This window comes from Talpa europaea (genome assembly GCF_964194135.1).
Source record: "Talpa europaea genome assembly, chromosome: 6".
Lineage (NCBI taxonomy): Eukaryota > Metazoa > Chordata > Mammalia > Eulipotyphla > Talpidae > Talpa > Talpa europaea.
The window spans coordinates 126,580,098-126,607,681 of record NC_140072.1 but is presented as its reverse complement, the minus strand read 5'-3'; the positions used below and the strand labels follow the sequence as shown (position 1 = coordinate 126,607,681).

The following is a 27,584-nucleotide window of genomic DNA, read 5'->3' as shown; positions in this document are numbered from 1 at the left end:
CTTGGCCAAGCACTATGGAAATCTGTATGGAGGACACTCAAGTTACTGAAAATATATCCATCATATATGATTCAGCAATTCCACTCCTAGGAACCTATCCAAAGGACACACACACACACAAATAATTTGAAAGGAAACCTGCACTTCTGTGTTTATTGCAGCACTAGTCACAGTAGTTAAGATATGGAAACAAATTACATGCCCCAAACAGATGAATGCATCAAGAAGATGTGGTATATATACACAATGGAATGCTACTCGGTGATCAAAAAAAGATGAACTTATACCTTCGCAGCAACATGTATGGAGCTGTAAGTCAGAAGGTAAAAGAAAAAAATATCAGATGGTTTTAATTATAGGAGTATAGGGAAACTGAAAAAATAGTCAGAAAAAAAAGAAAACTAGCAGGCAAACTAGATCTAAGGCATACAGCAGGGGAGGGCAGGGAGGGGATTAAAACAGGAGATGGAAGAACACAAGGGACTTGGTTATGGTTCACGGGTGATGTGGTATTGGGAGATTTATGGGGACATCACTTGAAGGGAGAAATCTAACATAGTACAAAAATGATCGAAGATATAAGAAAATAATCTTTTAAATTAAAAAAAATGATAAAATCAAAAAACCAACCAACCAACCGTGGCATTTGCCCTTAACTAGACGCAAAAGTCCTGGTTTCATTTAACTAGCATGAGTTCTTAATCCATTATCTTTTGTATTTCAATTGTCTAGAATAGCGCCTTATCACACAATACTTGAGCTACTCTTTTTTTGTGCGTAACCACTATGTACCCATTTCATCAACGCAAATATATTTTGCTTGTAAATTTCCTATCAATTCCCCTGTCTTATGAAAACTTTCGCTATTAGAATCACAAAGCTAAAGCTAAAAAAGCCACCATCCTGGTATTCATAGGTTTGCAGGCAGAGGATGGCACAATGGTGAGCATGACGACTCAGAAATATGCGTACGAGACACATACACTGCACATCTAGCCCATTCTCCTTTCTGCAAAGGTTCATTTCTCACCACAGCCTCTCCTGAAAGGATGTGCCTCTGTGGTCTTATTGCCACTAAGTAACCCCATTTGCTGGTCACAGCTGAGAACAATAGAAGGGCACTGGGTTCAGACCACTGCCCTTAGGGAAATTCAATTAATGAATCCCAGATTATCTAAATAGACTATCATTCTGAACTTATGAATGAAAAAACTGAAAGACTGAGACAATTAGATCTGTGTATTCATGGCAGTGGTAAAAATGAAAGATCTTATAAAAACTAAGTGCAGACAAAGCTACATTGGTTCAAAAATGTGAGTAACAGTAAACTCAGAGAGAAAGCTGTTCTATGGAAGTATGTTGAAGAAAGTGGAGGAAGGGCAAGGTATCTGAGGACCCATGAGGTAAAAAGAGAGTAGCCTGGACTCACGGGTTCTCACGGGTTCTTAAGCATATGGCTTAAACATATATGGTGCTCAGATGAAAAATGTTTTTCTTTAGTGTTTGTTTTTATCCACTGAACACTCCATGATTCCTTGTGTCTCGTCTCTAATATCCTTTCTTATTTGAACTACTCTGATTGGACTTTTCTTCCTCACAGCAACATTGTGAGTAGGTAAATCAGGCATTACAGGACTAGAGAATTGCAGCAACTCATTTTGCTTTAAGATGAAAGGGAAATCTTCAACGAGGAGCTGGCATTTATGGTGGGTCTTGAAGAACAAACATAAATTGGTAAATAAGTAAAAGGAATAATCCCAGTAGGAATGAAAGATGAAAGAATATAAAACATAGAGGGTCGATAAGAAAATAAGTGATCACACTAATTCCATTGGACATTCAAAAGTCATTTAAATTCTTACTAGTATTCAACAACAGGAAGATGACTTCAGTCAAGGACTATAAAGGAAACAGGCAGCAAAGTATGTGGGTATCAAGGGGTCACACAATCCAGAGGCAGGTGGACTAACAGAACAGGGAGGCAGGGTCTGACTGGTGTGTCTTGTTATCTGGGGAGTGTTTCAAGAGTGGAATGAACAGAGATATATGTGAAAGAGATTCCAATCTAAGAATCTGGGCCTTTATGCTGATAAAGACAGTATTTTCATCAGCGAAATGAGATGATCTGAATTTCATTTTAATAGAATCATTGTTAGATGTTCTTCAGTGAATCAGAAAATCATATTGAATACTTTTAATTTACCAAAGGCAACGCCAAGAGGGTTATAGTAATGCAGTCTCATCATCTGGTTTATTGATGAGTTGCTAGGTAAGTACTGAAAAATTAGGTCAATGGACAGGCTTAATATTTTTTCAGGGAATCCACAATGCTTTCTCTAGCTAAAATTTTAGGTAGCAATTTCTTAAATAATATGAGACTATATTATAGGAAAGATGTCAGATTAAGGACAACCTAAAATAGTCAGATATTCAAAAAAAAAACAGAGTACATTGCTGTTTTATGCCTACAAAAGTCACTACAATTAATTCTAACTATAATCAGTTGAAATAAGAGCACATTCTTATATTTAAACCATCAAGTTAGAAATAGAGAATAAGATTGATATTCTGTATTATTAAAGTGAGCATACTAAAAACTACCTGTAAAATGTCCAATTTAAAACAATGCCAATTTGGGATGAATAACCTCTATTAACTGCATGAAGTTTTATGAATAGGGTTGTTAGTATCAGCTAACATCTGATACATCTGTTAAATCAACCAGTCATTTTTCATTTCTAATTGCTCTTAAGCCACACTATAAAATGACATCTTTTAGATACCATTCAGATAGACTGAATTAGATAAACTTGAGATAAAACTGTCAATAAGCATAGAAGAATTGTTTTTTCTTGTGAATAAAAGTAAATCTCTAAACAAATTATTCCTCTCTCCATTTCACTCATTTTCTCAACAATAATTCTGAACAAACAGAAGTTCCCAGAACACATAGTTTAAGTCCTCTGTGACTTGTAAATTTTGCTCCCTCCACTTGGATATCTGTCCCAACTCTTTGCCTGGAGAATTTCTAACCATCTATAAATTTCAGACTTTTTTTTTTATTTGTAACTTTTCTCACTCAGGCATAATCAAGCACTCCTTCTATGCTCCTGAATTATCTTTCTATTACATCTGTAACAGGACAGCTCTCTTTCCTTCTACCACGACTTTAAAAAGTCTGTCTTTGAAGACCTGGGATTATTAGATTGGAGATGCCCATATAATCCAGGGTAATCTGCTGATCTCAAGGTCCTTAATCACATCTGCAAAATCTCTTTAACATATTAAGCAGAATATTCACATAGTTCTAAAATTAGGATGTGAACCTCTTTAGAGGTTTATTATTCAACCTACCGTAGCACCCAATACCCTAAGGCAGCTGCAGCAGAAACTACTGTTTGACAGCATAATTACCGGCTTGCAGTCTCTCTGCCCATGAAAGTTCCCTCTTGGACAGCAAGGTTTATATTTTATCAAATATAAACATATTTAACACAGAGCTCACAAAAAATACTAAATAGCTGAATAAATATTTGATGAATTCATGAATCAACAAATACATGTTTAAAACTATAGAGGGCCTCCCTGGTGGAACAAGGGGTTAAGTCTCAGTACTCCGAATCTATCACCAGTCACTGACTTGAGTTTGATCCCTGGCCAGGGATCTATCCCACATAGCGCAGCAGACCTCTCCTGACTCGCCCACTGCTCCCCTCAGCAGTGTATTTCACTAGATCTGCCTGTTCTGTTCCCCACTTTGTCTCTGGTGAATCCTCTCACTGTCCCCCCACACACACCTCTGGCCTACACCCCAGCTCTTGTATGCATAAATATTTTTAAAAAGATAAAACTAGGGCCTCCCCGGTGGCGCAGCGGTTGAGCGCTGGGTTGCAAAGCTGCCCGCAGCCTCTGCAGCACGGGTTCAATCCCCGGCTGCTCCCCGGCCACCAGAGGGGGGTCCCACATGGCGCGCAGACCTCTCCTGCCGCCCGCTGCTCCCCTCAGCAGTGTATTTAGTCAGTCTGCCTGTTCTGTTCCCCACTCTGGCTCTGGTGAATTCTCTCACCCTCCCGTGCTTCTGAATAAATAAATATTTATTTATTTATTCACCCTCCAGTGCTTGTATAAATAAATAAATCTAAAAAAAAAAAGAAATAAAACTATAGAGTATTGCTGAAATGAAAGACTGAAAAATCAAAGAAGTATTAATGTTTAGAGAAATTTCTACCAAGATATTTTATACTACCTACAGTTCTGTTTTATATTCTAGAAGACTTCAATTATTTTGGAGTTATTTAAAATAAAATTATTTTAGATTCTTCAGTACTATGGAATATTGTCACATTGTAAATTTTATAAAATTAGGAGAACAATCCTTTATTTGCTATATGCATATTTTCTTGACATGGAAAATGATCTGTTAATGGGTATTCTCATTAGTGAAATTGAAGCAATATGAGGATGGCATTTGCTCCAAGTTCTTAGTTTATATGTGTGTGCGTTTTGTTGTTGTGTGGTACAACAGCTATTATGTATTTAAATTAGGTCATCAATTGTGAACATTTATGTCATTACACACAGAGCTGGTATTCTTTCCAAAATTAGCCAAATATGTAGATAAGCAATCATTTAAAAAAAAAAACAGGTAAAATTCCTTTATGGTTTTGTAATTATTTTTAGAATTGGATATGTGATTTAGTAATCATTTCCCTATATAATTTTAAAGTTTGGTCTTTTTTCAGAAATTTAAAGGATCACGAAATAGATCCTACTGTATGTTCTCTAAAAAGTCAATGGCAAAACAATCAAAACTGAGGGATTTTCTAGTTTATCTAACCTTGTCTATTTCAGTTTCCAATGATGGAAATGCAGTCCTATAAAATCAAAGGAATTGTGCAACTTTATCATACATAACACAGTTGAGAAACATTTGTGCATTTTCTGAATATTGTTGATGTAAAACATTTTTACATCTCAGTGTCTCCAAAGTAAAGCACATAACTTATGGTTTATCAGAAATTTAAGGGTAATTAAAATAAAGGCATTTACAAAAGTGAAACTGAGCATATTCAACTTGGTGTGGTGCTATGTCAAAACTGATTTCCTATGTGGGCAACAGTGTTAGTAATCAAGACAATACTAGATGTAATTATGAACATCATAAGTGCTTTGTCAAAATCAATGCATATTACATTTAGACCTCCTTGTTATAAACCAATCTTTTACTTTCACAAAACTGATTGATTAAAGTTATTTTTCCTTTCAAGTCCAATTATCAATATTTACATATCTTGTTCATTTATGGATTTTTCTTTAAATTTATTGTGTAATAAAATAAGACTAACCATAATACAATAACCCAGATTTTCTTTATGTCTTAATATTATATTAAATTTCTCCCTAGTTTTCCTATTCCCCTTAAGTCTTCAAAATAATTTTGAACGTCAATAATATACATTTCCCTAATGCAGGACAATATTTATGCATCAACTATTATTAGAAAAAATTGTGTATTATTTAACTTTGCTTTGCAGTAAAAGAAAAAGTCATACTTAAGTATATCTTAAGAAGTAGTACTGAGGGACCTCACTGGTGGTGCAGGGGTTAAAGACACAACACTATCAAGCTATGGCCAACCACTGCAGCACAGAGTTTGAACCCTGGCTAGGAAGGGAGCTAACCCATATTAGACCTCTCTTGTCTTGCCGGCTGCTCCCCTCAGCAGTGTACTTCTTTAGATCTGCCAGTTCTGCTCCCCACTCTCGCTGGTGAATCCTCTCAAACCCACACCTCTGGTCTATACCCCAGTTCTTGTATGCATAAATATATGAAAAATACATCTTTAAAAAATGAATAAAAATATTTTTTAAAGATTTATTTATTTATTTATTTATTTATTTATTTATTTATTTATTTATACAAGCACTGGGTACAGTCAGAAGCACGGGAGGGAGAGAGGATTCACCAGAGCCAGAATGGGGAGCAGAGCAGGCAGAAGGACCGAAGTACACTGCTGAGGGGAGCAGTGGGCAGCAGGAGAGGTCTGTGCGCCATGTGGGACCCTCCTCCGGTGGCCGGGGAGCAGCCAGGAATCGAACTGGTGCTGTAGAGGCTGAGGGCAGCTTCGCAACCCAGCTCTCAACCGCTGCGCCACTGGGGAGGCCCATAAAAAATATTTTTAAAAAAGAGTGTAGCACTGAGATTGTATCAAGGGAATGAAATCAGTGATTCTTATTACAAATTTGAACTCTATTAAAAAGGGAATAAATGTCTATATTTGGAATACGACTTTAAATTAATGAAAAAAGTAGCTGCTTTAATATCTCAAATATAAAATTACATTAAAATGATTATCTCAGAAATGTTACCACAGGCCACTGAATCAATTAGGCTTAAAATGACTTTTTTCCTTTAAAGATGCATAGAGCATTGGAAGAAGTATGACAAGTGAAGTAAGTGAGGAAAAAATAACAGATGATTTCACTCATGTAAAATACAAAGAAACAAAACAAAACAACCTACAAAACTAAATCAAAACAAACCCTGGAAATCTGTCTGTAGACTTGAGGTTACTAGCGAGGAGAATGGGGTGAGGGAGAAAGGGGTGGACTATGATTGAGGGTTACGGGTACTTAGGTGGTGTATGCTGTGATATACATTTGGAGAGGTGTGAGCCTGTAACTCTGAATCACATATGTTGCAAACCAATGTTACCACAATAAAAATGAAATAAAAAGTCACTAAAAGTTATTTGTTGATAGATATTTCTGTCTTTACATATTTACATATTCACACTGTGTATCCTTGGAAACTTTTTTTTTTGCATATGAGCATAGAAACAGATGAAAGAAATGGTAATGAATTCAATTTTTTACATTCTGTAAAAGTCAAGAAATAACTATTTTCTTTTTTTTAGATTTATTTGTTTATGCATACAAGAGCTGGGGTGCAGGCCAGAGGTGCAGGGGAGGGGATGAGAGGATTCACCAAAGATAAAGTGGGGAGCAGAACAGGCAGATCTACTGAAATACACTGCTGAGGGGAGCAGCAGGCAAGGCAGGAGAGGTCTGCTGTGCCATGTGGGTAGGTCTCTGGCCGGGGACCTATCTCATGCTTCATGCTGCAGCAGCTGCAGACAGCTTCATATGCTGCATCTTTACCCCTTGTGCCACCAGGAAAACCCAAAACAACTAATTTCCTTTTTTTTTAATATATATATATATATAAAGATTTATTTATTTATACAAGCACTGGGTACAGCCAGAAGTGCGGGAGGGTGAGAGAATTCACCAGAGCCAGAGCGGGGAGCAGAGCAGGCAGAGGACCGAAGTACACTGCTGAGGGGAGCAGCAGGTGGCAGGAGAGGTCTGCGCGCCATGTGGGACCCTCCTTCGGTGGCCGGGGAGCAGCCGGGGATCGAACCAGCGCTGCAGAGGCCACGGGCAGCTTCGCACCCCAGCGCTCAACCGCTGCGCCACCAGGGAGGCCCACAACTAATTTCTTAGTGTCATACTGCAGAAAACACTTTAATTCAGTTGTCAATGAACATCAATACTTAAGTTAAAATTTTATTTTCTTGCCCATTCAAAATTATATTTTGAATTTCATATTATTTTAATTTTGACTACAGTAGCAGAAGCTAATGCTAATCAGATAAAAAAAAAAATTGCAAAGTGATGAGTAGTATAATAGCCAGGAATGGGCCTCAGGGTTCAGTTTGAAGGTTTATGTTATTCTTCTTCCCCCAATGTATGATCATATTTTAGACCATTTAACTTACATTAAATTATATACGGATGACTAAATTCAGTGAGATTGTTTGGTATTTGTCCCTAAGCATATAAGAGAACATTTGACTTAAAAAACCATGATCCCCTGGTGGCACAGCGGTTGAGCACAGGGCTGCGAAGCTGCTCGCAGCCTCTGCAGCGCCGGATCGATCCCCCGCCATCGGCGAGGGTCCCACATGGCACACAGACCTCTCCTGCCACGCCCACTGCTCCCCTCAGCAGTGTACTTCAGTCCTTCTGCCTGTTCTGCTCCCCGCTCTGGCGAATTCTTTCACCCTCCCGTGCTTCTGATTGTACCCAGTGCTTGTATATATTTATAAATAAATAAATAAATCTTTAAAAAAAAGAAAACCATGATCTTGGTTTACTTCAATACTTCAAAATAAATGTGACCTGAGTGTAATTTTCATATTTTTACACATTTAAGCAATAACAGGGTATTCATGTGCTGGGTTTCCCATCAGAATGTTCTATGAATGAGCAGACAGGCTGATACACAATAGGTCCACAATAAGCAATCATGGACTATAAGATTCTTGGGGGCTTGGTTTTCTTAATAGTAAAACAATCTCTAAATATCCTTACTTTCCAGTCTAGGACAGTAGAATAAAATATTTCATTGTTTTGAAAGATACAGAAGTTGTGAGTTCAGAAGAATTACTAGATAGCAAGACATTGCTTAGAAACAACTAAAGCAACAAGATCTAGAGATGGGATTACAAGAAGTATAGTGCAAAAAGATAAATTCACATAAAATTTAATTAGTGGTAGAGCAATTTATCATGGAGTTAGTTCCCATTGGGAAACACAAGTTGGATTTGAATGGTGAGTACAGCACACCAAGAGTGAATGACAAGTTTAATGTATGTGATGAGTGGGTACTCAAAAATTCCCTGAGTACAGATTTTAAATATAGTCAATATAAATGTATCAATAATCCATCTCTTCTGTGTGGGTCCACCTGATTCCACCTATTCTCTCTGACATGTTAGAAAGATACCCTGAGGTGGGGCATAAGAGGGAGAGGAAGTAAAAGTGGATCAACTCTAAAATCACCAGAGAGTGTGCATTACTCTGTAACTATGTCAAAATTTCCATGAAATATAAAATAACAAGTGACATGTTTTTCAAAGGTTGGATACTCTGAAAAAATATTGGAAAGAACACAGTCTAGATACTTTAAAAACTAGCTTCATCATACTAATTTTCAGACCCCTCATCAGTTGTTATAAATAAAGGTATCATGACAATATTATGAACTCAAACATTTACACAAGGAAACAGGGTTTTGAAAAGAATTCACTAATTTTTGCTTACATTTTCCTCATCTAACTTTGGAGACCAAATAGTCATGTTGAAAATAAGAAAATAAAATTGAGTATTAGACTTCTTAAAGTTTGAAAAAAAAAATTTAAAAATCTATCTTTACATTTAAAGTGTATTGTCTTTGATGTATGCTGAAAGTACTACCTTAACAAGCAATTTAATATTACTATACTAGTGATAATAGTATCTACTTTGAAACTACCTTGGAGAAATGTTGGCTTACTTGAATCTGTCATAAGACTGGGTTTAAGTCTGTGCAACTATGGTGAGGATTATGAAAGATACTGAGTTTAGGCCTCCATTTCTTTTTGTAAATTAGGAATACTACAGCCACTTATTCTTTGCCCTCTGTGAACGACTGTTTTATTCATTCAGCACAGATTTAAGGTCTTGAATTTTAACTGGAGTAAAAACAAATTCATACATGAAAAGAACAGGAAACACCTGCTTTTTGCCAGATATTATATGCTGGTGCAAAAGGATAAAGAGTTCAATTATTTTACTTTTGTTTAATTTTATTTATGAAACAGCTTTGAATCACTGGGGACCTTGTCTCCTAAAATTGCCTTCCCTTCATCATTTGTTCAACAAGTTTTAATTGAGCACCTCTGCTGTACTTGACAGTCTTTCTACCATGTGGTGAAAGAGAACTCAACAAGCCTAACAATACCCTTTTTTTATTACACGAAACCACTCATGTTCTACTTTTTAAAATTAGCTCATCAGAAAACAATAAAAATCACAGGCAACAAAAATAAAATAACTATAATAGAAGAAAAAACCATCTAGTCTGTAAACATTTTATTTTCATACTTCTTCTTAGTAATTTCATATAATTAAAATCACTCACATTTTAAACAAAGCAATGGGGTATTATGAATACTGGACAATTTAGTAACAGTTAAATGAATAGAAATCTATTTCAAAAAATCATAAGTAATATAATGCTTCTAACCAATTAATTAAAAAATACCCTTTAGGAGAGAATGACAGATTTTTAAAAATAGATTTAGTTGCTATTATACTTATTTGTGTAGTTGCTTATTTTGCAGAAATTAACTCCATAAATGTTTTCTTTACCATTTAGCAAAATACAAAAACAAGATGGAGAAAGTTCACAATATCTCTATTAGCTTTTGGATTATGCCATGCAGTTTACTGATGGTAATCTATACCCTCTCCTCTACTCCCTCATTAAAAATAAACTTTGTCTAATCACAAAACAATGCCTCTGGAATACTTCAACATGCTAGTACACTTCAAGATGATTTTATGCTCCTAATGCTTAGTTAGGAAAACTACCTATTTTAAAATCATTTAATCTACTTTATATAACCATTACATTCTTAAGCTTCAAGCATTAACATTTCAAAAAGTCGGTATCATTTTCTAGGCATCTTACCTTAATACATTCAAAACCTAATATAATAGAAACGTGCTAGACAAAAATGAGTATGAGAATAAAACAATAGTTATATTCTGAACAGAATTTTCATCATTGAAAACATAATTTTCACATTTGTCTATTAAATTTGATATAAAGAATTAAAATTTGACACAGGGAGCATTCATAGGTAATCATTAGTGAAGTTTTAGATTTGACTCTATCCATCTAGATAAGTGAAGAGCTTAGCTAGATCTGTGCAGATAGATTATGGGAGATCTCAAAAACCAAGTATAAAGTTGGGTGGAAGAGAAGCATGAAAAGAGGCACAGTTCACCCTATGAATATTCGGTAACGTAAATAAGACACTCCCAATGAACACACTTAATTCAAGGTGAGTTTTTAATTGATTTGAAGTTCTTAAGAGATTTGTCAAGATCTTCCAACCAACTTTCAAGAGAAGCTTTTTGATTTCCACTCTGATTCAATTCGCTCAAGAACAAGAAATAAGCCAGAAGCTTAATGAAACAAAAACTTCAATAACAAATATACACAAACCACTATATTGCAATATTTTTGTGATACTGTCAATCTCAAGGTGTCATGAAAGCTGAGAACATAAAGAAAAAACATGTATCTCCAATACTAACAGAACAAACATAGCCGTCAAACACCTCTGCATCTAAAGAACAAATTATTCTTTGCTGTTTTTATTATTGTCATTATTTACTACTTTTAATTGGGAGGAGCGGGCTTTTTAGACCACAGATTTCTCCAGATGTCTTGGAGTTTATCTTCCTTGTTTTGTCAAATCCATCTTGGACTCATGATATTAACTGATGCTATTTTATCATTAAACATCTCATTGAGAATGCTAACAAGATTGGTTTACCAGCTGGTCTCCATTTCATCCCTTTTAAAAATGGACATTTTAACAGGAGGCAATTCATGAAGTAAATGGTAAGCCATGGTATATTACATAGACCAGGACTGACTGCAAATTTAAATGTTTTTTTTTTTTTTTCCCTAAGCTCCACCAATACCTGATCACAGAATGAGTTATGAATGGTTCCAGTCAGCCAGTCACTATTTTGCACTGCATATGAGGGGTCAGCTTCTATGTCAGATACCGTTGCAAAACAACATCCACAAAATGATCATAGCACTGAAGTAACTTAGTTGTCTACTTGGACTGATGAGGCACAGGAACACATACCCAAATGATGATAAAAAGATAACATATGTTTAAGCAAATAAATGACATATGTGGGTAAGTCTGAAGGGGTGGTAGTTTCTATCCTGGGCACTAGTTGCCCTGGGATACTTGCTTCTGAAGAAAGCGCATTTCCTATTGCAAAATGCCTAGTAGAAAATGCACCTGTGTCTTTTATTTTGCCGAGAATCACATGAACTCAGAGTGACAACACTGTTTATCGTTAGGGAAAAACAGGCTACTGCAGCAGGGTTTCAATTTATATAGCTGGGTTGGAGTGTTTGGATATATTTAAGGGTAGCAGAGAAAGAAGCAACAGAGGTTTAACTTTAGGAAAGAACTGGAAAGAGCACTGTCATATAAAATGGTACCCAAGGTCCTGCATAGGTCTGATTTCTGTAATGGGACTACCAGCATAATTGTAACAAGGTCATAAAGTCATAACATAGACTGCTCTCCAACTGCACTTAACATAGGTTTCTATTAGCACACTCCTCACAGTTTTCATTTTAATTATTTTTAAGGGGCTATGTTTTATCTCACTAGATTATGTGATTTTTCGAGTAGGCACTCTGTTTTATTCATCTCTTATAACCAGCTTCCAGCACAACACTTGGCATTTATATGTGGATTGGCAGATTCTGCAGAGAGGACTTGGAGTGGAGGTTGTTCTTGATCAGAATTCTACTTTAGGAAGATAAATATAGTGTTATTAATCACAATCTAGAGAAAGGAGTAAAGAGAGGGAGAAGCAAATTAGGGACTAGTGAAATAGTGTAGGAGGTGGATAAGAAGGTGCTGGGTTAGGTGGGCTATTTGGGAATAGAGGGTAAAACAGATTTTAGTACTTATGTGGCTATATGATTAAGAAACAAAAAAAAATAATCTCAAGTTTTTAGTTTGTGGGATAACCATTGTGATAAACCATTAACAGAAATAGAAAGCAACATTTTTATAAGATGAAGAGCAAATTTTAGTTTTGGACAAATGAAGTTAGAGGAATAGCTCACATATTTAGGTGAGATTTTTACCAAGTAGTTGAAAATTCCAGAAAATGATACTAGAGTAAAATTACAGATGCAATAAAAAGCATTAAATATGTAGGTAAAACAGGAGAAGAGGCCGGGATTAACAAGTAAATGAGAAAAAAGTTCATGTGTCATATCACTACTACTGAAAACCAATTGAATAGATTTTAGAAAATAAATTATTGCTTGGTTATTACAGTATAATTTTTGTATCAGGTCACCTATTGGTGCTCTTTAGGACAATCTGACAGTTCAAAATATAGTACTGATCTAAATTATCATGACTGAGCAACACATATTTTGGGATCTCCTATTGGCCTGCCCTCAGCTTCCTTCCATTTTGAAACAAGAGGTAAGAAGGCTACTGTACAAACTTAAAAATACACCCACACATTTTAAGACAACATAGCACGCTTTTATCAACTCTCTGTTATGGTGTTTTCCATGTTCTGTAGAATAACTTTCAACCATATCTGAAATTACATTTTATATGGGAATTTTTTGAGATCTCAATGACTAGAACAGAAAACACTTCCAGTTTCAATCTTGGTAAGTAAAGAATTTGTAGGCCTTTGCTTTCACAACCAGGCAGAATATGAAACAAAGTCAGTGGCTTCAAAGAACTGAGGTTGCTGGGAAACCACCACCATGAAATTTGAAGAAATAGACAAATCCATAGAATCACAGCTGAGAAAGTAATTTCAACAAATTTCTAGAGGTTGAGTGTAAACTAGAATGACTGTCAGAAATTCCTGGGGGCCTTAGTTTTAGGAGGAACCCACATTATCTTTTTTTGGGTTTAACTCCAAGATCACCACTGGATTCTCACATGAAATCTCCAAGAATTATTCCTCCTTTGGCACTAATAGGTGAGGAAGAGTGATCATCATGAAATAAGCTTAGAGCTTTCTCCACAATACAGGCCTACTCCCCCAACAAACAGCCTAAGCAGGAGCCTTATCTTCCCGAAGGAAATACATTGCTCACTCCAGACCTTTGGAGCCTTCCTGTTTCATCCAAGGAAGCAAAGGATCTATGCAAAGAATGCAGACCAGAGAAAGAGGGCCTATAAAGACTGAAATTTAATCCTAAGATTGTAGAACATTTAGCTTCTTTCAAACCTTATCATCACAATAGGACTCCAGTATGCTAACAGTGGATTAAAGTTGAAACTATCACAAGTCACAGACTCTCCTAGAAAAGTTTAGTCAAGAGCTGAGACAACTGCAGTAACATTACATCAATCTGAAGCATTTGACACATACAACTACATAAAACACTTAACTTCTTTTCATATGAATATAAATATTCAGATGAGAGCCTGCTTATTTCAGTTCCTATTATTTGATATGACATAAAAATTCCAGTCCTGTAAACCCAAAGTAAAATACAGTTGACGAGTCAAAGCAACCATCAAACCCAGACACATATATGACAGACGTTGGTACTATCAGACAGGGAATTTAAAATAATGATGCTTAATATGTTAAGGGCTCTAATGCAGAAAGGAAGCAACCTGGATACAGTGAAAAGAGAGATGGAAATTTTAGGAAAGAATAAAAAGGAAATGCTAAAAATCAACCACTGAAACCGAACGAAGAATGATTTTCATGATTTCACCAATACACTGGACACAGGTGAGGAAAGAAATAGTGAGTATAATAACCTTCTTAACTAAGTGCAAATAGTAGGTGGGTGTGCAAGATGTGGTTAGGTCATAAGGTTGGAATCCTCATCAATGGAATTAGTGGTCTTATAAAAAGGGATTCCAGAGATCTTCTACCTTCTTCTGCCATGTGAGGATATAGGAATTCTGTGACTCGGGAAAGATCCCTTTGCAAACCATTTCGTATCCTAGACTCCAGAAAAAAAGAAAAATACCAGATGGTCTCATCTCACTCATAGTAGGAATTCAGAAAACCTAAATAAGGGATCAGTAAAAAGACTAATTATAACAAAGTAAAAATCAAAATCAACAGGCAACTATAAACCAGACACACTATGGGGGGGGGGGCAGAAGGGAGTAGGATCAAAACGGGGGTGGGGGGTGGGAATTTCACTGGGATGATAACCAAGATGAAAATACATACATTGTACAAAAATGAAAAATGATGTAAAACATATAAAATAAATATATATAAATAATAACCTCAAAAAAAAAGATGTTAACTGGTAAATCCATGATGGCAAAAACTGGAGCAATTTGAGCACCAAATAAAGTAGTTTTAAATTATAACCCAAACTATAAGATAAATTCCATGAGTCCACACTAATAATAAAAAGAAAACTGGAGAGAAGAGACCTTTTCCACTTTACAAGAATTGCAAAAATATTGGATTACTAGGTCCTCAAGAAGGCAGAACATGAGTCTTCATTCCATAAACTATACACAGTGCCTCCTGGTAAGTGATACATGACACAAGAAATAGCATAAGGAGGGAAGAGGAGAGGAATTCAACATTGATGAAATCTGACAAATACTTGCTATTCCTTGTGATCAAGGTTAACATCAACAGTGAAAAGTCACATTGATAGTATGTACTCTTGTTATGATGTGATTAAAATAGCACTATACCTCTGTGATATCTCCCGAACAAACAAACAAAAAAAGTCTAATCGTGGGGGAAAAAAAATAAAACAATAGCAGCTAAACCCCCACTGAGCGGCAGTCTACAGAATGCCTACTGCTTCTGAAAACTATCAAGGTCATCAAAAATAAGGACAGTCTTGGAAAATGTCACAGTCAGAAGAATGCAGTGACACCTGACCACAATAGTTAATGCAGGATCTTGGATGGGATTCTCAAACAGAAAGACGACAGCAAGTAATCCAAATAAGCTATTGTGTTGGTTAATTTTAAAGGTCAGTAGCTAAAGCTGGGCTATGGTGCCCAGCTGTTTGGTCAAATACCAGTATTGATGTTGTTGCGACAGTATTTTTTTCACTATGATTAACATTCAAATCAGTAGACTCTGACTCAAACAGATTGTTATTCATAATGGCACTCATTCTGTCACTTGAAGACTTTAGGAGAAAAAGATGAAGTTTCCCTGATGAAGGAATTCTCATTGAAACCCATATGAATTTGCAGCATGCTATCCTACAGAGCTGAAGACTGAAGCATCAGCTGTTCCCTAGATTGACTCCTCAGCCCTCCCACTCTATGCATGCCCCACAATTGCATGAGCTCATCTCTCTTTACACGGACCTCTTACACAGTGTATTTACATTTCTATAGATAGAAGGGCATATACAAAGAGAAGTGCACACATGGAGATGTGTGTATGTATATATACACATACACGTGTGTACACACTATGTAATATGTACAGTACATACACACCTTTAGTTAACTGTTACATAGTCCTCTTGGGAGCAAAGCAAGTAATCACCTTCAACATCTAAAGAAGATTCCCTCCTTTTTTGGTGTGGCTTTTTATAAATGCAGATGATTGTTACTATTTACAGGGAATTATTTTATATCATTTATTGTAACCATGTCACTTATTTGGTAATTTTTTTTAATTGGCCCATTCAAAGGAAATGTTCAAGACATTTTTGATAAATCTTCTATTCCATGGCAAGGGTTGGGGGGCGGGTGTCATTGAGAAATAGCACAGTCTACATTCTTCTGTTGACCTGCTCTCATTTATTTTGTGCACTTCCAAGCTTTCACTTATAACAGATTCACACTGAAGTTTCTTTTTGTCCTGTGGTACATTTTTTCCAAGAAATTTAGAATTCCTCAGGGCCTAATTTTGTTCTTAGAATACTCCTTGAATTATGTTCTGCATAAATTTAAGCACAACATATGTAACTTTCACATTGCCACTGACAAGCTGTTTTGAAGTTCCTAGATTTTAATTTTCAAGTTATTCTACTTTTTTGACATGTAGAATATACCACTTACTTAGGCAGTATGCTCAGGTACATTCTTGTGATTTTCATTCCACAGTAAAGATTTAAGATCTTGGGGTACTGTACTTTGCTAGATTACTTAGAAAACATTGTTTGATTTGAAACCTGTCCTGATCATTGTTTAAAAATAAACATTTTATTTTAGAACTTTAGCTTTACAGAAAAATTGTGAAGAATAGTACTGAGTGTTACATTATAAATCTCACCCAATTTGACACCTTATGTTAATATGGTCCATTTGTTACAATGAACCAATAATGATACATGACTAGTGAACTTGTCCTTACTGCATTACTCAGGGTTCTTAAGAAGAAAAAAGTCTGACAATAGATGTGTGTGTTTATGTATACAGAATATAGAGAAACAAAACAAAGGAACATAAAACTAAATCAAAACAAACCCTAAAAAAATATGACTATTGAATTGAGGCTATTGGGGGGGTAGTAGGGTTAAGGAGCAAAGACGTGATAGGACCCAAGAGACTGACAGGAGGAACATGGGGGCTTTGGTGTTGAATGTGGTTGATAACACATCTGGAGGGGTATGAACCTATAACTCTAAGACACAGTTTTGTAAACCAATGTTACCTACATAAAAAATACAACTGGAAAAGAAAGCAAGCGAGTCTACGAGTAAGTACTAGGCCCTATCAACAGGAACCCAGTGCTTGCCTGGGGAGATCAGGCAAGGTTTCGGAGAGAGTGGAATACTTGACCCAGATCGTGTGAGAGAGACGTGCAGAGGAGTAATGAAGTCTCAAGAGGGAATAAAGAACTTGCAAATGTTTTTTTCTTCTTTAAAAGTCAATCTTCATCATCCAAAGGGTTTATTTTTGTTTTATCTAGTGCTTCTGATATTTGTTTGCTTTTTTATATACTCCATGTGAGCTATATCATGCACATTTATTTGTAATGGGCAGCACCTAAAATGTATGTGAGTATACCATATTCAATAAAAAAATTAAAATGTCATAGTTATGAAAAATGTTACATAAAAAGCTCACATTTATCAACTAATACTGCTCAAGTTTCATAAAGTAGACTTCATTATAGACATAAGTAATTTTTTTAGTTTCAAGAAAGTAAAAATAACTATGTACAGATGATAAATATACATGTACGTATATGTATACATACACACGACTGTAGTTGATAAATTAGTCTAAAACAAACATCTGTTTTGGATGAAAAAAATTTATGATATGAAATACTTTGAAGAAAAAGGAAAGTTGATATATGTGCTATATGTATTCACATAAACACATAAAATATAGAAAATAAAAACAAGCTGTTGAGGATTTTAGTAGTTTTTCATTTGCCTCTGTGAATAAGGAGAATGATGAAAAAGTAATTACTTAAATGGCTGAGTCCTCTGACAGTCAAAGTTTTAGTTGTCATGTTATATAGATATCCTCGTCCACTTCCCATTCAAATTGTGTTTGAATACCTTCAGGATGGGGAATCCACTTCATGAATTCCTGATGATGTTTGGTAAGCTCTGAATACTTCAATAATATTCTTAGAAGGTGTCTTGGAAAATAGAAGGGAATGCAGACAGCCTTTGCTACATAAATCCTTTTCAACACTAACAAGAGTCATTGGAGTGAAATATCATAACAAAGTGAGAAAATTAGTATCAAGGAAAATTAAGTAGAAAATGTCATCTTGCAATGGAAAAAAAAAAAACATTCTTACAACATAAAAATAGAACCCCTCTCCCAGAAGTTGACTAGAACATCAGCACAGGTAAGAGAAAGATTAGAATTTTAAAAATAACTGCAAGGCTTTTTCTAATTAAAACATCACTTGGGAATTCTGTTTGTAAAAGTATAACAAACAGGTAACCTTATTTCAATGAAATAAGATAGATAATATAGTTCATGGAAAACTGGTATAAAGCACATGGAAAACTGGTATAAAAGATACTTGTTTTTTCATAAAAAATTTATATTTTTTCCAAAATTTCTGTCACAGCATACATCTTTCCTTCTTTTTATATCCTACCTCATTAACTCTTCCTGGGTTTTGCTTTAGCAACTAACATTGACCTTACATAATAATATATAATATATATCCTTAAGTGGATAGGTATTTTGATAATCATGTAATACTGCCCTCTTACAAATCATTAGAGCAGATCAAGTAAGTCCAATTAAGTCTCTCATCTCTAAAATTCATCCCCTCCCCTGTCATTTTTATACAACTTCATCCTTAGAAATCTCCTCTAACCTGTATCTTGCTAGACATGATCTTCCAGAAAGATATAATCAATATAACTTGGATTTTATGCTAGTGCCCAAAGGATTTAGTGGTAGTTTCTTAAATAAGGAAGTGACAAGAAAATTGGCCAATTTCAATAAAGAAAATGCTGCAAAAAGGTCATGAATAAATGCACGATCATTTATTAAGGTAAAAATTAGAATATATATATTCATGCAATAAGAGTTCTAATTCAAAAAATGAATGTCATAAAACAGTAGCAAATGAATGATCTATAACACTTAAACTATAAAATAGAGTATTTAGAACATTCTGTTTTACTTGGAGAGGATCATAAATATAAAAAACACTAAATAATAGTGATATATTTTTAATAATATATACATAATCTTATTCAGCAGCTAAGATCTCAACCAAATGAAACACATAAAGCTGAGTTTCCATCAAATAAAATTTTTAAATCAGTTAGCATTTGAAACAAATCACTGTGAGAAATTTATTATTGTCTATTATCCACAATAGTATAATGTGTTCACAGTTGGACTGTATCTTAATGGACAATCATATCTCATTACCGGAAAATTTCAAAACTAATAGAATTGTGACACAGCCCTTGTACCTGCAGAATTAGTATTTACAATTGCAAAAGTGGCAATGAAAAATATGAATTGGAGAATTAATGACATTAATATAAAATGTGATTTGTTCTCTGGGCTTAATAAATACATCAAGAATTCTATTAATGAGGAGATCTTTCAAAATGAAATTTGTAATGCCTCTCAGGCACTACAAGGAGGCCCCTAATCTTGCTTACACAGAGTAAATAAAAAAGCCAGGAAAGCACACTGAAGAAAATAAGTGAACATTAATTTCTTGTATGATTTCATAATTTGTCTCTACATTTTGAAGCAAAACTATCATAATTTAAATCCAATTCTAACTCTCAGACTTCTAAGTAAAATTTATCTATACATCGACCATGTGAGTAATTGAACCAAAGCTCTACAAATTTGCCAAATTTGTACTAAAAATAGACATCACGAATAGAAAACTAAGTCTGAAATGAAAACTTCCTTAGCAAATATACTTCTGAAAAATATTTTCCTTCTCATTCTTGGCCATATGCACACTCATAGAAAATAAAGGTATGCATTGAAATGTCAGTGAGGACAAGTAAAACAAACTAATGAACTCAATCATGGAGTCAGAGGGACATTTCAGTAAACATCTTGCATAGGACCCTGAGTACAAACGTCTATGGTGACTCAGGGGAGATGGGTGAAGTGTGCCAGGTGCGTGGCTCTCTTGACCAGAATCCCATAAAAGACAGCTGTTCCTTAACTCCAGCTCATTATGTCACGCCAAAAGGTGGGATACACAGATGTCTCTGTCACCCTCACACTGACTCATTGCTTCTATTTGTGGAGATAAGCTTATGTTTTTTTTTTGAAAAATAATAAAACTGAGTGGATCAATATTCTGCAGACTAAACAAAATACATCTGCAAACTGCAACTTGTGAGAGGCTGATGCTTTGCCACCTGTAATCCAGACCATTCGGTAGCTTGCATGACTTACTTTCTTGATATAAATTTACTGGGATTAATATTTTTTCAGATTTATTTTTGCATACAAGAAGAGGGGTATGGACCAGAGGTGTGGGGGATGAGAGGATTCACCAGAGACAGAGTGGGGAACAGAACAGGCAGATCTACTGAAATACACTGCTGAGGGGAGCAGTGGACGAGAGAGGAGAGGTCTGCTGCACCACGCAAGTCACCTCCCTGGCCAGGGATCGAACTCGTGCTGCAGTGGCTACGAACAGCTTCATAGGTTGCATCTTAATCCCTTAGGCCCCTGGGATTAATATTATTGCATTATCGTCAGCAGACACTTGAAGGTTGCTATAGAAAATAATTCATTACTTTATACAAATGTCACCTTGCCTTAGGTACAAACTACTATGTTCAACTTTTTTGACATTGGGTTTGTCTTGTAGAGTACTATTTTTAACTCTTTCAAGACCACACACCTAATTTCAGGAAATTCTCTGAAGAAAATGATATAGTAAGGGGGTAAAATGGTGATGAGATTATTTGGTTCCTATCTTCACTAATATCACCATATTATCACTTTCATTAGCAAAGTGATAAGAGTAAAAAGTAGTAAATTTCTGGATTATGGCATCTTACTCCTTTGGCAACTAACTTGTACATAGTTTTACCAAAGTCATACATTTTAATATACTTTCATATATGGCCTCCATCATCAAAATGAACATTGATTTTTATCTTAGTAACAACACAGGATCATCATGACGACTATATCAATGGTTTATTATGTGCATTCTTAAAAGATCTCGGACACTGATTACACTAATTGTCACACTTTGCAAGCTTACAAACTGATTTGGCCTTTCAGAGTTTGGGATCTATTAGAATTTTTGATGCCACTTTGTAGTTAGTTTGGTTACTGGGAAGAACCTGCTCCTCATCTGTTTGCTTCTTGTTTTGTTCCATATATCTAGTATGATTTGGGACTAAAAAGCAGTGAATTTTACTAGGAAAACACCTAAATTAGAGCAGGTATATTCTAAGGAGAGAGAGAATGATTCTAACAGGAGTCCTATTTTCATGATGTATAAAGCAGTATTGAAGAGAATCACCCAAGGTACTTTGAAAGGTGTATGTCCCATGCTCTCCTGGGGTGGTATCTGAAGCATATGGAGGAAGTATGCCCTAGAGATAGCTTTGAGATCTAGTTACCTCACTTGCAAGTAAAAATAATTCTTAATTTATAAAATGAAGAGTACTGTACAGTATAAACATAGTCATCCATTGGAAGCATCCCGAACAGTATGGAACGTAGTTGCTACTGAATAAATGTTGATTGCATTTGCATATTTACTGGCCACATATATCATAAACATGGTGAGAAAGGAAAAAGCAGTGCTGGACAGTACTCCCATTCATAGATGGACTGTTGAAATAAATAACATCACAGAACATTAACATCAGACAAGGTCATTCTCTACCCACAAAGAATTAAGACAAAAAGGTTAGTCCATAATCATTTTTGGACACAGAAAAAAAAAAAAGTCTTTCTCCAAATCAAAAAGCTGACCAAAACATCTCTCTATCCTGGCAAGTATGAAGCACTGCTACCTCTTTTCCTAATCCAGGTTAGTCTTTCTCTAGTCTTCCCTTCTTCCTTTTCAAAACACCCAATTATAAAATTATTTCCTGCTTCCTGATAGTCTCCAATCTAGGGCAAAGACCTGTTTCCACAAATCTTTTCCCATGTCACCTAATAGGAGCCCAAACATCATAAATCTTTCTAACAACCTCTTAATGAGATGCTTCTTGGTTCCTGGTAGGGTGGGTTCTTTCTCCCTACGTTGAGCAATAAATCCAACTTGTTCAATCACAGATGTATTCCTGTTATTCTTTGGTTAAAAAATTTGTGAAAAAAATTCCAGAGAGTTGCAAACGGAGCAGTTATAATGTCAGAGATAACATCTATAAATATGTTGTCTTAAATACCATATGGGACAAAAATTCCTTCCTAAAGATGGTTTAACTGTGCACTTAAATGACAAACTCAGTTGTCAGAGGTTATATTATGCTCATAAAAAAAGTGTATTGTTTGTTCCTAAGCAATCAAATTAGAAATATTTTTCGATTTCCTTATAGATACATATATGAGTTAAAGGTCAAGAGAGTTGACTGCTCTTTTTATTGTGGACTAACTCAAGCACAGTCTTAACATAATGGGAAAAAGTCAAATGCAATTTAAATTTCTTAAAATGGGGATTTAACGTGAAAAAATAAAGTTTATGGACCAAGAAGGTATTGGAGAAGATTCCTTGCTTCCCTCTTAAAAGAATCATATAGCAATTCAGCAAAAAGGAAAGTTCACTATTTTATTTATTTATTTATTTTTGTGGGACCCTCGCCAGTGGCTGGGGAACAAACCAGTGCTGCAGAGGCTGCACTCAACCGCTGTGCCACCAGGGGAGGCCCTTGAGATTTATTTTTTATTGGGTCTCCCCTGGTGGCACAGGCAGTTGAGCGCAGTGCTGTGAAGCTGTCCACGGCCTCTGCAGCGTCGGTTCAATCCCGGCCAGCCAGCAAGGGTCCCACATGGCGTGGCAGACCTCTCCTGTCTCGCCTGCTGCTCCCCTCAGCAGTGTATTTCATCAGTCTGCCAGTTCTGTTCCCCGCTCTGTCTCTGGTGATTCTTCTCATGGTCCTGCACATCTGGCCTGTACCCCAGTTCTTGTATAATAAACCTTTAAAATTTGTTATTTATTTATGCATAAAAGAACTGGGGCACAGGCCAGAAGGACAGGGGTGAGAGGATTCACCAGAGGCAGAGTGGGGAGCAGAACAGATGACTGACTGAAATACACTGCTGGGGGAGAAGCAGGAGAGACAGGAGGGTCTACTTCGCCATGATTAGTGGTTAAAATAAGTAATTCTGAAAATATGGCAGCAATGTCTTGTAATGAAACTGAACCACGTTCATACTTATGAGGGGCTGCTGTTCTATCAATATGTAGCAGGTATGAATCTATAGACACATCCTTCAAAAACAGAATTTAAACTCCATCAGTAGTCAAAACACTTTCATTGAATGTCTTTTAAGAACTGAACTCCATCCCGGACACAATTGGTATATTTAAAACAACTCGACTGGAAAACAGCCTACTGTCTATGAATTAATATTCATGGGAAATGAGATAAAAATTCATGCATGACTTATAGAATCTACCTTTTTAAGATCTAGATATTCTTCATGGTTTGATCATATCCAAGAATCTTTTAAAGCATATTGCTCATGTCCAAGTATTGTTATCACTGACCTTACAGAATCAGTAAAAGGTACATTGTTAATATTGTTCTGGTTTTCTATACCTAACAAGTCTAGTTTTGCAGGTTTGAATCAAAATGGCAGAAAATACTGTACTTAAGAACAGCAAATTGCCTGGAGCTCACATTAGCAAATTCTTCATGAGTCTAAAAAAAATGTTTCTAGAATTCTACACCTTACAGCTTTCCTAGATTTTTCACGGACCATGACTTTTCTCATATGTTGAACTAAGAATTTAAAAGAAACTGTGTCTTACTAGGTTTGCAAAGCTTTAAATAGGCTCAGTTTAATTTGATAAAGTAGGTGAAGGTAGTTACATCGACAGATATTCCATGGTTCATTACATCACCTTAGCAAGAAATCGGCTTGTTTTATGCGGTACAGTCTCTTTCTTTGAGCCATAGACTACCTGCTAAAGCTCAAGTCAGTCACTTGGGTATGATTTTAGCTCTTTAAATGAAGTAGTTTATGTTTTATTTCTTTTCTTCTGAAAGTGCGTGTGCGTCATCTAAAAATACCACTAAAATGCTTAATGTGAAAGATCTGTGGGCTATGTGACAACCAATACTAAATTTAGTACTAACAAAATATATTTATATACATTTTTTATCACAACTAATCATCCAGGAGCAGACTACCACTGAGATGTTTCAACACTGTGAACATGAAAGACAAATGCTTTGTTCCTATATTGGTAATTGGAATAAAAGAGGCCATATTTTGTGAGTGGTCCCATATCTGCTTGACAGGCACTTTAAGTGTGTACTAGTCATCCTGTAACATGGGGAATTACCACAAGCTGGAATCACCAAGTCAACAGTTAGACCTTTACACTGCACGTTGGGGAGACCAGTATGTATTTTGGGTACTTTCAAAGTGGAAGACGGTGATGGGTAAGGAAATTGGGCATCACAGACTGTTGACCTAACTCTTGAGTGGACATGTGCTATGAACACCACCCGATCACATACATCCTTTCTTCATGCCTGTATCTGCCATGTCATCACAGACTATTGTTTAGAGGTGAAAAAAAGTCACCACCTTGGAATGAAGATGCCAACCCTATTTCCCCAACTCTCACACTTACTGTGCTCCTATTCATCTGACGTGAATTTTGCACTGCTTCTCTTTGCCCAGATGAAAATAAGGCCATTTGTGAGACTTTCTCCTCTGCAATCTCAAAGTTCACATGCTGGAATTGTCTGCTTTTATGACTACTCCGTGAAATTTTTTAAGCAAGAGAAATGACATGCCCTGTCTTGGGTACTGCTGTGCTATTTGTGTTTCAGAAAAATATTATAGGATAGAGCTACAAGTTGATTACATAAATGATGGCATTGTAATTACATTTCCTTGAGTCATGCTGTGCTTTAATAGAGCTGATGAAAATAATTTGATTTTTTAAAAGCAAGTTTTTATCCAACATTGTAGGAAAAACCAAACAAACAAAAATTTCAAAAACAAATGAGTTCTGTCATTGCAATAACCCATCCTGGGTCTTCAAGTGAATTTAGAGTCATGCAGCAGGAAGATGGGATTGATTACAAACTGGGCACAAATGCCATATTTGCATAATCATCCGTTCCTATATAAATCTCTGCCCCATTTCCTGTGAGATTTGGCTGAGTTACCAATTAGTTCTAGTCACTTACTGAGCAGATAGCAACTGAAAGCAGTAGTGGTGAAAAAGTTAAAATATAAAAACAATATGCTCTACGCAGATCTACCTTAATGCAGCATTTCTGAAACTATTTAATTAAAAGTATTTCTTCACCATACTAAGTCCCTTATTTTCAAAGTTTCCAAATCCGGAAAAACTGCTAAACAAATGGATTCTAAATTGCACTGTAGTGGATCAAATGAATACCTAGCACTTTAAAATATGAAGTGCTGTGTAAGTATCTACTTCTGTTCTGCAGGGTCAAGGTTAACACACTAACATTTTCAATTTGACAATTTCTACAGATTTTTCTGCAGGATTGTGCTCACGATCTACAATTTTATTTCTCAACTACTTTGCAAACTGAAAAAGAAATAGTCAAAGTAAAAACAGTACTTATTTATAATCAGGCCTTGTGTGATAAATGGTGTATTTTTAATGTTCATAAAGGACAGGGTTTCCTAAAATGATTAAATAAAGAGGAATATATATTGGTAGAAGATTATGACCTGAAATATTTCATTGACTGAAATATTGACAAGGACAGGTTTTGCTTTTCCTCCTTGTCCTCCTTGAGCGTTCCCTACCTTTTATATTTTTTTTCTTTTTTTTCATTTTATATATTTTTACATAATTTTTCATTTTTGCAAAATGTATGCAGTTTCATCTTGGTTATAGTCCCCATACAATTCTCACCCCCCCTTGTTTTGATCCTATTCCCTTCTCCCCGCCTGTAGTGTGTCTCTGGTTTATAGTTGCTTGTTGATTTTGATTTTTACTTTATTATAATTAGTCTTTTTCCTGGTCCCTTATTTAGGTTTTCTAAATTCCTACTATGAATGAGACCATCTGGTATTTTCCTTTTTCTTTCTGGCTTATATTTTTAAAGAACGTAGGAAGAATCAATATACCTATATACTCCACCTAGTGTAACTTGTTTCCTGATCTTTTACTCTTGTAGCAATGCAAAATTAAATAGTATCACTGGCTTTTCCCTTCATAATATAACATAATTACATAGCAGTAAGTGCTAGAGGCAAGGCAAAATTATCGGAAGCCCTCTTTCCTATGCATTTTGAAAGTCTATCAGATATTCAAATTATCAAGTAACATATCAATTAGTGTAAAAATACGTAGTCATTTTTTTGAGCCTGTGTATAGCACTCTGCTTTTTTCAAGTAAATTTTAGTTCTCTAATATGTCTTGGTAGCTTCAACATAAGATTTGGCTTAAACATCATTACATTAAAATATCACTGCAGAGTTTTCTCTAGGGAATTAAATGGCAGGTGAAGAGGATTTGAGAGCAATGAGAATCGTAGATATTAAGATGAGACTCTTCTTTATGGCAATAAACTGAAAATTCCCGTCTACTGTCTTGCAATGATGAACATATCTCTACAGAATATGATTCTTCATAATGTACACTTATGATGCATGTGTTCCATTAACTAATATAACTTAAGCATGGATACACTTTTTGTACAAGTACTCTGCCTACATGTTTTGCTTTAAGTGAACAACTGGCCATATACGAGTATAATATATACAACGTCAAAGAAATTTTGAGAAATAAATGTATTTAAACTTAAGAATACTTGCTTCTCATTGAGCTCAATAGCACTGAAGTTAAATGTAAAATGCAATTATCCTTGTAAGCATTCTCACACTAGCAAGAGAGCCTCAATCTCCATTTACATCATAGAAGAGATATGAAAACTTCTTCCTAATGTTCATTTACTCATTCAAGAAACTGTAGGCAGGACAGATAGAACCAATTACAATGCAGGGAACAAAAGACTAGAGAATACTACTGTTTGCAAAATTAAAAGTCACAAGTATTTGGCAGGACCCAGATCTTGTGCAGGATTCTATGCAAGGTAGTGATAATGAGTAGAAAAAGATAAATAAGGTTTGAGATACAACATTCTAGTGCTCAAGATGATACTGGTATTTACATGCTTCTTTACCAACCCTTCTGTCTCTGTAAAACTCTGTTCACATTAAAACAGCCAATTATTTGAACAAGAATGAACTGGTAGATGGTAGTATTTCGAGGTGCTTATCTTCCTATGTAAGTCAGTCAAAGATTATTTTCTTGTGGTGGGGCAGGTGGTTGAGCACAGTGCTGTGAAGCTGTCCACAGCCTATGCAGCATGGGTTTGATCCTGGCCAG

The 27,584-nt window shown here is 35.6% G+C and overlaps 1 protein-coding gene across 1 annotated transcript in view; it reads right to left on the bottom strand.

The window, feature by feature from the left end:
* GPC5 (glypican 5) overlaps positions 1-27,584 on the bottom strand; it is a gene marked incomplete at both ends in the record, with an annotated part of 1,071,098 nt that overhangs the window by 329,566 nt on the left and 713,948 nt on the right. The window lies entirely within an intron of this gene.